The sequence below is a fragment of the Sinocyclocheilus anshuiensis genome, unplaced genomic scaffold (genome assembly GCF_001515605.1).
Source record: "Sinocyclocheilus anshuiensis isolate Anshui unplaced genomic scaffold, SAMN03320099.WGS_v1.1 scaffold1158, whole genome shotgun sequence".
NCBI classification, from domain to species: domain Eukaryota; kingdom Metazoa; phylum Chordata; class Actinopteri; order Cypriniformes; family Cyprinidae; genus Sinocyclocheilus; species Sinocyclocheilus anshuiensis.
In genome coordinates this window covers 54,027-67,286 of record NW_015537983.1, presented here as the reverse complement: position 1 = coordinate 67,286, position 13,260 = coordinate 54,027, and the positions used below count along the sequence as shown (strand labels likewise).

The 13,260-nt window shown below is 38.9% G+C and overlaps 1 pseudogene; it reads left to right on the top strand.

Annotated features, from left to right (window-relative positions):
• The window catches only part of LOC107673940 (leucine-rich repeat and fibronectin type-III domain-containing protein 2-like), a 48,706-nt pseudogene extending 36,767 nt beyond the window's left edge, over positions 1 to 11,939 (top strand).
• Positions 11,940 to 13,260: the final 1,321 nt, after the last annotated feature.

Genomic DNA, 13,260 nt, shown 5'->3' with positions numbered 1-13,260 from the left:
TCCTCGTAGAACTCGTAATTACAACTTGTGAACTGGGAGTTTTCTGAGAGCTACGACTTGTACCACGACCACTGTACCACCTGACCACCACATGCTCTGTTTAGGCATTGATAGTGTTGCCATAGAAAAGCATAATTCTGAGTCCGAGGACGTGAACAGCTCTGAGTAGAACGGCACATGCTGTCATCTTGAAATGACTGTAATTACAATGTGGCATGAATGCAAGCTAGGGCGGCGACGCGAGCGGCAATTTCCATCGCCACGGGGGGGAAAAACCAGGAAACAAAAAAACTTTAAAAAAACGGGAAAAATAAAAACGAGGAGAAGGGGCCCTGCTTACTTTCGGTTTTGGTCCGCTGTTCTGTCACGATGCGCACACACACGAGGAACTTAGACCACTTAACTTAATGATTGCTATCGGGATGTGAAGAGACTTTCAACCAGCATAACAAAAAAATGTTTCTGAAGACAATCACCTATTGCACCTTTAAATGTCCTATGTACAAGACTCATTTTTTTGGTTTGCTTATTAATAATAAAAGAAAAATTATTAATGAATTAATTAATTTAATTAATTAATAATAGGAAACTCCATCGGCACATTGCTATTATTTAAAAGGTATGATAAAGTGGAAGATGGTTGTCTGCTGTTAAGAAAAAATAAATAAATAAAATCTTAGTCCATTGCACAAATATTATGCCAGGTGCAGAATCTATCATGCAGTTAGATGTCATGAGGATTTCAGAGCAGTGCTGTCAAACTGACTTCCAACTGTCATAATGATTAGCCCATGTCCAATCAGGCGTCTGCACTGGGGAGTTCTCCCCTGGATCTCAAGTAAATGGCCCTCCATATCATGGCAGCTCTACCTTCATCTTGCGCTTTAGCACTTTATGATTGCGAAGCCTAAGCTTTTACCTTGCCTTTGGATGTTTAGCCGTCTCTGTAGTTTTTCACATCCTGCTGTTTCATGGGCACCTTCTCCTTCGCTTGATAAAAGACTTTTTGATGTGCTCTTACACTCTTTCATTTACTAAAGCTATGATTCTTAGGCCTTAATGTCTGCTGAACTGACAGAAAAGAAAGCTCTATGATTTTTCACAACCCTTAGATCTCTTTTTGTTGATTTTCTTGAAGTTAGCAATGACCAGGCTAAGCTCATTTAAACACTCCTTCCAACAAATGAGCTGAGATATTTGGCTCATTTGATAAAGTGAACCAAATTCCTTTCCACTCCGCCAGTCCATCCTTTTCCATCTGATTTGGATGAAATGCAGTGCAATGCTGTTGAAGGTTTGAAGGAGTTCCTCAGCAATTGTTATATATGTGTTTGATGGCTGCGCCATTAGCAGGCCACAAAAGGAATGAATAAAGATGAGGCTTGACAAGCAGTTATGAGAGAATTTGTAAGGCAGGAAACTTACCTCAGAAATACAGGCCTTCTAAAGGGCAAGCTTCTGCTGTATTCAGCCTAATCAGGTTTCAGCTGTCAAAAATGACAAATATCCCCTTGTCCCAAGCACACTTCTTATAACTTTACACGATGCTATGCAGTGTGAGTCCTGAATGAACATTGAAATTAAGTTTTATTCTGCATAGGGTATATTTCAGTTGATTGAACATGTGGTTGTCATAAATTCCAACCAACCTACTGCACTAATGAAATGTTGCAAATGCCTATGGTTAAACATTCTTCCTCCTTTTTTATTAAGATAAAGTTGGTGTTCTTCTGCACTGTTTACACATGCTAGACCAATATGCATTTTTTGATTTTTGTACTTTGCATTCTTATGCATAATTCTTCCGTTGTTTATTTATGGTCTTTTTTACTCTATTGTACAGGAAAATGGCGATAGAGAGGAAATTGGAGGGAGCAAAAGGGGAAATGAGTTTAAGACATGAGCATGGCAGATTGTATGTGTTGTTATCAACACACAGCTCTGACACATTGTTGCTCTTTCATAAAATTGTAAGTCTGATTTCCTGAGAATTAAATGATGAGAATTAGTTATAGTTGTGGAATATGCTCAGAAGGGAAGTAAAGAAAATATGTTCTTGCTCAGAAAACATCACAATGTTCATTGTCTGCTTCAGCGTGAAATTATTTTAGATTAAAAAATTAGGTGCATCACATTTTCAGTTTACGTGAAAATTTCCTCCTTGGTTCTTTCAACATATCAGTCATTTTGTAGAGTTTTAAATATTGCATTTCTCCAGACTTTAGAACAAGAAGTCATCATTTGTTAATGTGCTAGTAGTCTTCTGGGTTTTTGTAGTAGCTTAGAGGGAAAATTGCTTGACAATGTTATGGTAATTCTGCTATTTTCTTTCTAGCCAAATGCAGCCCTGGCATAAATATCTGGCATTACCAAAAGCTGATTGCAAGTCAATCAAATTGCCAATGAAATATCCATCCCCTGTGTGCAAATTTTATTTTATTTTATAGCAGACAGTTTTGATTACATGGTTAGAGTAATCACAATATTATGCTCCGTAAAAATCTTGCTGATTGTCTAAGATGAGTTGCAGTCTAGTTTTTAGTGTCAGTCACCCAACTCCCTGTTTTCGACAAATACTCATATCTGCATGCTTTCACCTCGGAGCAATATTGATATAAGCAATAAACTTAAGGCTACCAAACAAGATATGCTTGAAAACTCATAAGCTGTTGCTCAGAATTTTGGAATCCAGAACTCTGTGTACTGGGGTTTATAGGAATCTTAGAAGATATAATTTTAAGATATCGACGAGGCAATGATGATTTATTGTATGAGTGCTTCCAGCTGGAAGAATTATTATCCTTTAATTCTCACCTGGAAATGAAAATCACCCCTTCTCCTTCCCATAGGCACCTAAAACAGTTCCACCAACCCTGCCCTACCATTAGAGAATCAGTCTGGCAGAGCGCTGATTAAAATTGATTTAAGTTTAGAGTATATCATAAATTGATGATACAAATGTCTACAGAAATTATGGGCTGTCGTCTGCGGGCAAGCGCAGTCATCCATTCTCTCTGTGTCAGAGATATGGAGCCTACTGCGGAATTTATAGACAGACATAGCATCAAACACTCTTGCTTTAAACATATTTTATACCTCCTTAAATTGTTGTTTGTATGGCCGGAAAGGACTGACCATTGTTTTTCCTGTTGTCTTTCCAGGTCCCTTCTTGTGATTTACCATGGCCAAAGTGCTCTGCAGCCTCCTTATCCTGGGAAGCACAGTGATGATCACCACCGCCTGCCCTAAATATTGTGTCTGTCAGAATCTGTCAGAATCATTGGGCACACTGTGCCCATCCAAAGGTCTGCTGTTCGTGCCCACTGACATTGACAGAAGAACCGTGGAATTACGCCTGGGGGGAAACTACATTATCAGAATTACCCAGCAGGACTTCACCAACATGACAGGCCTTGTGGACCTCACACTGTCACGAAACACCATCAGCTTCATCCAGCCCTTCTCCTTCGTGGATCTTGAAACCCTGCGATCGCTGCATCTGGACAGTAACCGGTTGACAGAGTTGGGCCCAGATGCCCTGCGAGGCTTAGTGAACTTGCAACACCTCATCCTAAACAACAACCAACTGACTCATATCTCCAAAGAAGCTTTCGATGACATGCTGCTCACCTTGGAGGACCTAGACCTCTCCTACAACAACCTGCGAGGCATACCCTGGGAGGCCATTCGCAAAATGCTCAACCTACACCAGCTGAGTCTGGACCACAACCTCATCAGCCACATCACTGAAGGCACTTTTACTGATCTTGAAAAGCTGGCGAGGCTGGATCTTACATCAAACCGTCTCCAGAAGCTTCCGCCAGATCCTATCTTTGCTCGGTCACAGAGCAGCAGCGTTTTTAGTACACCATTTGCCCCGGTCTTGTCTCTCAGCTTTGGTGGGAATCCTCTTCACTGTAACTGTGAGATTCTTTGGTTGCGCCGTTTAGAGCGGGAGGACGATATGGAAACATGTGCCTCCCCTCCTAGTCTGAAGGGTCGCTACTTCTGGTATGTGCGAGAGGAAGAGTTTGTCTGTGAACCACCGTTAATTACCCAACATACACATAAGCTTTTGGTCCTGGAGGGACAGACGGCCAGTTTACGCTGCAAGGCTGTGGGTGACCCTATGCCTCTCATACACTGGGTTGCTCCAGATGACCGACTAATTAGTAACTCATCCAGGGCTACAGTGTATGAAAATGGTACTTTAGACATTATGGTCACCACCTCTAAGAATTATGGGACATTTACTTGCATTGCTGCAAATGCAGCTGGAGAATCAACAGCCTCAATTGAGCTCTCCATCATCCAGCTCCCCCACCTAAGCAATGGAACTAACCGCACATCTCAGCCAAAGTCCAGGCTGTCTGACATCACCAGCTCCACTAAAACCAGTAAAGGGGAGATATACTTTCTCTTCTAGGAAAAATATGATTCCTTTAACGTTAAGTTTGCATTAGAAGCAAACTTTTCTAAGATTGTATGCTTAAAATATACAAGAAATGTGCAAATTAGTGATGGAAAATTTGATTCTTTCAAGAGATTAATTCATTTTCAGTTTGTTCACCAAAATGATTCGTTCACTGATTCGTTCAGTGACCACTTCTTCATATTACATAAATACGCCAGCAGGTGGCAAAAAAGAGTGTCTTATGTGTTGTGTCTTAAGTCAACGAATGTATTCACTTGTTACAAAAACCGATTTGGCCCTCCCCTCCTAGTCTGAAAGGTCGCTACTTCTGGTATGTGCGAGAGGAAGAGTTTGTCTGTGAACCACCGTTAATTACCCAACATACACATAAGCTTTTGGTCCTGGAGGGACAGACGGCCAGTTTACGCTGCAAGGCTGTGGGTGACCCTATGCCTCTCATACACTGGGTTGCTCCAGATGACCGACTAATTAGTAACTCATCCAGGGCTACAGTGTATGAAAATGGTACTTTAGACATTATGGTCACCACCTCTAAGGATTATGGGACATTTACTTGCATTGCTGCAAATGCAGCTGGAGAATCAACAGCCTCAATTGAGCTCTCCATCATCCAGCTCCCCCACCTAAGCAATGGAACTAACCGCACATCTCAGCCCAAGTCCAGGCTATCTGACATCACCAGCTCCACTAAAACCAGTAAAGGGGAGACAAAAGCCCAACCAGAACAGGCAGTGTCAGTGTCAGAGGTAACCGCAGTCTCTGCTCTGATCAAGTGGACAGTAAGCAAAGTGTCACCTAAAATCAAAATGTACCAGCTCCAATACAACTGTTCAGAGGATGATGTCCTGATTTATAGGTAAATATTCCATTTTATTTTCATTTAAACCACCCAACTACACACTAATTAGGCATGTACTTCCACCTGTCCTTTAGTTTCCATCTAAATATTTGTGGAAATTATCATTAGATTGGATTTCGAGATAAAATATGTATTTTGTAACTCAATTCAGTCTTGTAAAGGTAGTCTTGTATAGGTTAATACTGAATATAGTAAATGAAGAGTTTATTTGCAAAAACAGATAATTTTTCAAAATGTTCACATTTTCAAAAATCATGTTTTTTATTATGTAATCATTTTTTTTTATTGTGTTTTATTGTGTTAGTTAGCTGTAATTTTTATTTTTATTTTTAGCCTAATCAAAATAACCCAACTGCAGTTTGATTGAGATTAATTTTCGTTCAGTGACCACTTCTTCATATTACATAAATACGCCAGCAGGTGGCAAAAAAGAGTGTCTTATGTGTTGTGTCTTAAGTCAACGAATGTATTCACTTGTTACAAAAACCGATTTGGCTTTATTAAAATGTGTGCATAATCTACTCATTAAATAAATAAAGTCTAAATAAGTTGTTCAGATGACCAAAGCACAAGGTTTTCTTGCATAATTAAAATGTTAATTGTTTGGTCAGACAATTACACATTCATAAATCAGGGATTAAACTTGGAGTTATGTTCTGTATGCTAAATATAAATATATAAACAAGCATATGTGCACATTACCTATAACTGCGCTTTGCATCTGCTTTCTGCCGATTGCTGATCGAGATTGACATGCTAAATGGCCGACTGACCAGGTACACTCTCATTCATTGCGTTCACGAACGAGATATGTACCAGTTCATTCAACTCGTTCACGAACGACATGTACCAGTTCGATCATTTCGTTCACGAACGAGATGTAGCAGTTCATTCAACTCGTTCACAAAAGACATGTACCAGTTCGGTCATTTCATTCACAAACGAGAAGATCTCTCGATCTCGTTCAGACTCAAAAGAAACTCGTTAGTGAAGGGCGTATTCGTTCACTACATTCAACAAATCACATGCTCCGTCACATAGCGCCGCACTGCTCTGAAGGGAGGAATTTCAGTGAACGAGAAATATGACTCAATGGATTACGTGAACGAGAACGATTCGTTCACCTAAAAGATTCGTTCAAAAAGAACGATTCGTTCACGAACGAAACATCACTAATGCAAATAAGGAAAGAAATGTAAACTTTAGCAATTTTGCTTAGCAAATACATTCATATTGATTAAGGGATTATAAAAGTTTATAATAAAATCACAAGCACAGAGGTGCCACAGTCATTTTTATTTAAATTAGGTTATATTAGCTGTTAAAAGATTGATCTCACCATCTTTTAATCGAATGCAACATTTTCTCTGTGTGAAATAAAGCATGTGTAGAAATCCCTATTACCTCTGGGCTTTTTTTTCTTTGCATAATACAACTATTATGATCATCACCATTACAAGCCTGAGGCAACATGAGCTTTTTGAATATGCTTTATTCTTTTGATTTTAATTTCAGCATACTTCTCTTACTTAGTTTCTTTATATCTACATTATCTACAACCATTTATAATCAAAGTGACAGGAGCCCCCTATCAAACTGCCTAAATGTGAAAGGTTATGCATAAGCATTAGGCTATCTAGTTTCCCCAACTTGTGAAAAGCATATGATCTACAAAGAATGAGTATGACTGTTCATTTACTGGTGCGTCTCTATTAGTTAATTACTTCATGCTGTTGAACTGGATGTGGCATTATCCATAGATCTGTTTTCTTCCTCCTGTCTTGGAAGAGCAGTGTTAACCTGGATCCTGGCAACAACAAAGAAAAAAAATCAATCACTAAGGCTTGAGTGGAAAAAGGTTGGGCTCTCTCGTAAAGCTGTCACCATTAAATGTAGTGTCTTCTCCTGTGATGGGAAAGCAATTATGAATGAGTAATGGACTAGCTGGCATGGAGGATTACTGTAGACAGTGTGTCAGGCTGCACTGTTAGATGTGGTTTTAGTGTAGTAAAGGATGTCCCTAACGCAAAACACGGGATCCCATGATGTGCTAGTTTTAGAAAAGGCATGAGATTAAGAACCATATCAATTGTGATTATTTTTTCACCCCTAAAATGAAAATTGTGTCTTCATTTACTTGCCCTTTTACTTTTGCATTTCCTTTACCACAAAAACTGAAAGTCGTAAGACTATGCTGGTCTTTCTTGTTAATACACTTACAATGACTGGAAATGCAAAAGTACCATGAAATTTGTCCATATGACGTATGCACTATATTCCATTCCAAGTCTTCTGATACACACAGCAGCTTTGTGTAAGTTCTGAAATTGACCAAAGCTGATGTTATTAAGTACTGAAAATTCCCTTTCCAGTAGGCAAGTGCTGCAACTGGATCAAAGAAATTGAAAACTAGATTAGCAATTAATTTAAAAGATCAGACACAAAAGAATGATTTGCTCACTAATCTGCATGGAAAAGAAAATAGAAAAGTAGTTTACTATAGTGTTCCCCTGTAGAAAGTCATAGGGGTTTGTAAGTCAGTACAGAAAAGAATCACCCCATTTAAAATGATCACATTTTGTTGCTTTGCAGCCTGAAATGAAGATGAACACCGTTTTTATTTTATCCACCTGTATTCACATATAAGTGAAAGATATAACACTAAGATGTAAGAAAAAATAAATAAATAAATGGGGGAAAAAAAATCACTGAGTTGGAAAAAGGATCACCCCCTTTTGTCAGTATTTTGTTGAACCACCTTTTGCTTTAATTACAGTCTTTTGTCTGTTGGGATATGACTCTACTAACTTTGCTCATCGATACTTTGCAATATTTGCCCACTCTTCTTTGCAGAACTGCTCAAGTTCAGTTACATTTGATGGTGACCGTTTGTGTACTGCAGACTTCTAGTCATTCCACAGATTTTCAATGGGGTTTAAGTCTGGACTCTGATTAGGTCATGCAAGGACATTCACCTTTTTCTACTTCAACCACTGTGTGCACAGTTTTGCTGTGTGCTTTGGGTCATTGTCATGTTGGAAGGCAAACCTTCTTCCCATTGACAACTTTCTGGCAGAAGGCAGCAGATATTCCTCAAGAATTTGATGGTATTTTGCCCCATCCATTTTTCCTTCTATCCTGACGAGTGCTCCAGTCCCTGCTGCAGAGAAACACCCCCATAACCGGATATTACCACATACATGCTGTAGGAATGGTGTTATTTGGATGGTGAGCTATACTGGATTTCCGCCAGACATTTTGTTTGGTGTTGAGGCCAAATAATTTAGTCTCATCTACCTCAGAATCTTCAAGGAGCGTTTTGGCAAAGCTCAGTTGTGACTGCATGTGGCCTTTCTTGAGGATTTGCTTTTTCTTGCAACCTTCCCATAAAAGCCACATTTGTGGAGAATTTGTGATATTGTTGTGATCCAGTTTGGAGCGACGTCCTGATCAAGGGAGGGTCTGTGTTGTACCAAATACCTTCCACTTGTTAATAATAGACTTCTCTTCTAGGTATCGATAAAACCTTTGAAATTGTTATCTCCTGACTTGTGCCTGTCCACAACTTTATCCCGGAAATTTTTTTACAGTGCCGTGCCACCTAGATTTGATTGTTTGCTTCAGTCACATTACCAAGGACTTAAAAAAATGCTCCAGGAAAGCTCTTTTCATGCTGAACTCATCAAAATAACCACAGCTGATCACAGTTGAAAGTCAAATGGCTTTGTGTGCCATTGAGAAGGTGATTAGCTACACCTGATTGAGTGTACAAGTCATTATTAGGAGAGGGGTGATCCTTTTTCCAACTCAGTGATTCTGTTTTGTTTTATTTTTTTATCATTATTTTATTTTTTTTTTCTGACACGTTAGTGTTATATCGTTCACTTGGACGTTATAAGTTGCACTAAGTAAATACAGATGGATAAAACAAAAACTCTGTCTTCATTTCAGGCTGCAAAGCAACAAAATTTGATTATTTTAGGGGGCGGGGGTTTTTTTTTTTTTTTTTTATTTTTTTTTTTTTTTTTTCTGACACGTTAGTGTTATATCGTTCACTTGGACGTTATAAGTTGCACTAAGTAAATACAGATGGATAAAACAAAAACTCTGTCTTCATTTCAGGCTGCAAAGCAACAAAATTTGATTATTTTAGGGGGCGGGGGTTATTTTCTATACCCACTGAATAGAATATGTATTGTATGTATTATGCATAATTTATTTGCATATACAGTGTATATATATATATATATATATATATATATATATATATTCTAATTTTTGTTGTTTTTCTTATTATTTTTTGTTATTTACAAAAAAAAAGTGGAATATCTCCATTTGCACATAAGTGTGTTTGTCTTCTATTTGCCCAGATTCTGAAAATAGCCTCAAACACTTCTATCGGTTCGTTTCAAATACGTAACCTTCTCAGAGCATGGTAGTTAGGTCAATTGTTGCACTCTAATTAGTATTCTCAGTCTACATCCACAGCAAGGTATGTGCAAAGAATGTTCTAGATAATGATGAGCTAATGCAGTTAGAAAAAAAAGATCATTTGTGATTACATGCCCTGTGTACTCAAGGTGTTTTTTAGGAGGTTGAGTGCTGAAGTACTACATAAAATAAACTTAAGGAAATATATTTATGTTAACATAAACCAGATCTATCTTCTAACCAATTCAGGAACTTAAAATAATGTATGTATTTATTAATTCCACTTTCCAAAACACTACTTGTTTAATTACCATTCAGAAAAAAAAAATGCTTTCCCTGTTTTAATGATTCAATGTCGACAAGAAGTGTGCATGTTCGTCAAGTATATTTTCAAATGATTATATTTACGTAATCCCCACATTGCTTCATGTAAGTCAAAAACAACTGCTTTTTATCTCTGGCTCCATTGACTGCACAATAGGCCTAATTTCAAAATCATTTAATCTAAATTAACTTTCAAGGTTGATATGATCAGTGCTTTTCAAGTAATTAAGTTTTCACCATAATAAAAGGATTAATGATTGTTTTCTGCCAAAGCACAGAGCATCATGTGTATCCACAATAAAGCAATGAACAATCAGTATGTGCATTTTAATAACCACCTTCAGTGTGATATGCCTGTGGTTTCAATCTACTGCATCTATTTAATGATTAGTCTTCTGTTGAACTTTGAGAGTCAGTGTTAATGTCTGTGTCTTGTTCACAGGATGATTCCGGCGATCAGCAAATCCTTCTTGGTCAACAACCTGATGTCAGGGATGCATTATGACCTATGTGTGTTGGCCATCTGGGAAGACACTGCCACCACACTCACTGCAACGAACATAGTGGGTTGTGTGCAGTTCGAGACACGTGGCGACTACCCCAGCTGCCAGTCGCTGCACAGTCAGTTTTTAGGAGGAACCATGATCTTGGTGATTGGGGGAGTGATCGTAGTCACTTTGTTGGTCTTTATCGTCATCCTCATGGTATGCTATAAAGTGAACAGTGGCTTGCAGGTTGCAAAGTTGGTGACGGTGAGCAACACCTACTCCCAGACCAATGGAAGACCACAGGCCGCGCAGCGACTTAACAACGGCGCTCCTACACCGCAGGCTCCAAAGACTGTAGTGGTGATGCGAGATGAAGTGGTGGAGTTTAAGTGTGGCTCCTTGCAGAGTAGCATCTCGTCCTCTTCATCCTCCTCAGCTGACTCCCTTGGAAGTGAGAAAGTTGAATCTTACAACCGACAAGTGGATTCTAACACCTTGCCCAACAGGTGGAAGCAGTCGTCAACTAAGGCACGACCAAACCTGGATAACCTACTTGGGGCATTTGCCTCTCTGGACCTGAGGGTTCCCGCAAGAGATCCGGGAGGACCATCTTCCTCAGGGACCATGGTGATGGCCATGAGACCGGCCACTGACAAAGAGCCTCTGCTAGGCCGGGGAGATCCCAAGCTTGGGAAGCTTGTAATGCTGCCATCAGAGGACAAGCCCAAGCGCAGCCACTCGTTCGACATGGGTGACTTTGGTGCTTCACAGTGCCTTAACTACCCACGACGCCCACAACATTTGGACTAAGATGAGTCTCTCAGTCAACGGCATGCTCCTGCAGTGCGATGAGAGTGAGCGGGAAGGTGATAAGGCAACATTTGATAGCTCTGAGTGGGTTATGGAGAGTACAGTCTGATAGGGATATCAGATTAGCTCTACCAAAAAAGAACAAAAAAAAAAAACATTCTCTGAACTCATCAGATGAAAAGGATATGACTTGCTGCATCATATGACGGACTCGGATGGCCGTAATGAAAAGACACCTCAGCAGTGGCCATGACTTTGTAGTGATTGATTTTCCATGTTAATATTGTTCTTCTGATCATTTGATCACAAAAGACATTCAAAGGTTTGTGTATGAGTTAGGCAAGCAGCCAAGGCCAGGGCTGGTCCTGTTTATTGAGAGCTGGACAAAGGATATCTCCAGTTGCCTTCAAACATTAAAGCAGATATGAATAAATACCCAAGAACAAGGGATGTGGGAGTATCTCAGAGAAGCAGGGGGAATAAAAGAGATAATTTATTCGACTGTGCACTGCAGTACGCCAAGAGGATTTGCTTCAGCTAAGTGGATGTGCATCACAATGGACCAAACTTTCCCATGAGACAAGACTACATAGTTTAGCAGGTGAAATGAAAAAAAAAAATGCAAATGTAATGAACTTTTGTAGGTTATTTTCTTTTGTTGTCATTTTGACTTTAAGTTAATTCTAATGTTGTCCTCCCAGCATTTTTCCTAAACAACTGAAGAATACAGTAGAGTCTGTCACACATATTTTACACTGAAAAATACAAATCTAAAGTTCAGGAAGATTTCTTTGTCATAATCAAATCTGCAAACTTAATCGGCTAATTGTCCGTGATGTTTCATGACATTTTGTGCCTCTTTTTCAGTTTATCGGTGCATCTATCACATTTGTTATTAGTTTCTGAGTTTTAAAGCTAGCTGTTGTCTGATCAGATCGCTGGAAATTTCATTTAGTACTGGTACAGAACAGTACTAGTCAGTCTGTTTGAGGTCCATATTATTTATGCAAAGGGATATTTACTACATACCCAACCAATACATTGCATATCCAACCAAGAAGAGACTGTTCTTGGTTGGATATGCCGAAGAGAAAGTTCGATGTCCACTTGGTCTACCCTTACTAAAAATTACAAAAAATATATACCTACATGGTTTGGCCATGGTACCATTGTGACACCATGGTATTCTTTAAAGTACCATGGCATATGAATATGGGAATCATTGATTAGATGGTATTACCATTTACCATCTTACACAATCACTGTATCGTGGTACCCAACAATATTTTGCAAGCATTTCCCAAGAGTATAATAAAGTATTATGATTTTCTGATATTTTATTATGGTAATTGCCCCGGCAGTGATCACTTTCTAATTATAGATCTATTCCCTCTGTAAGATTAGTTTGTTAGTGTTGGTGATTTGCGTTTGTACTCTCCACAACAAGCCCCTCAAGACTTAAGCCTGAAATGTTGGTCAATGTTTTATGCTTGACAGTATGTTGTGAAAGACATTTAGGACAGGATCTGGATCACAGTTTTGTGCAGAAACATTTATTAGTGCCAAATGGTTGTGGCAAGCTTGATTTCACACAGAGGTGAATCATGAACTGGGGAGAAACTGAGCTCCTCTATCAACATTGTGCCCTTGAGTGATGGCACTTAACCTCGGGTTGCTCCAAGGGGACTCTCTTGCTATTAGTGCAGTGCAAGTTGATTCAGGTGAAAAGTGTTGGTTACATGAATAATAAATGATGAAAGAAAATGTTAAAAACCTGGATAAATCATGTATATTCATTATCTCATATTTTACCATTTAAAAAATGTGGTGATACTTCCTATGAACACATCTATAGTGCATTTTAGTACAATTTACTGGAATTTTAAAGTAGTATATAGTAGTAGTAATATATA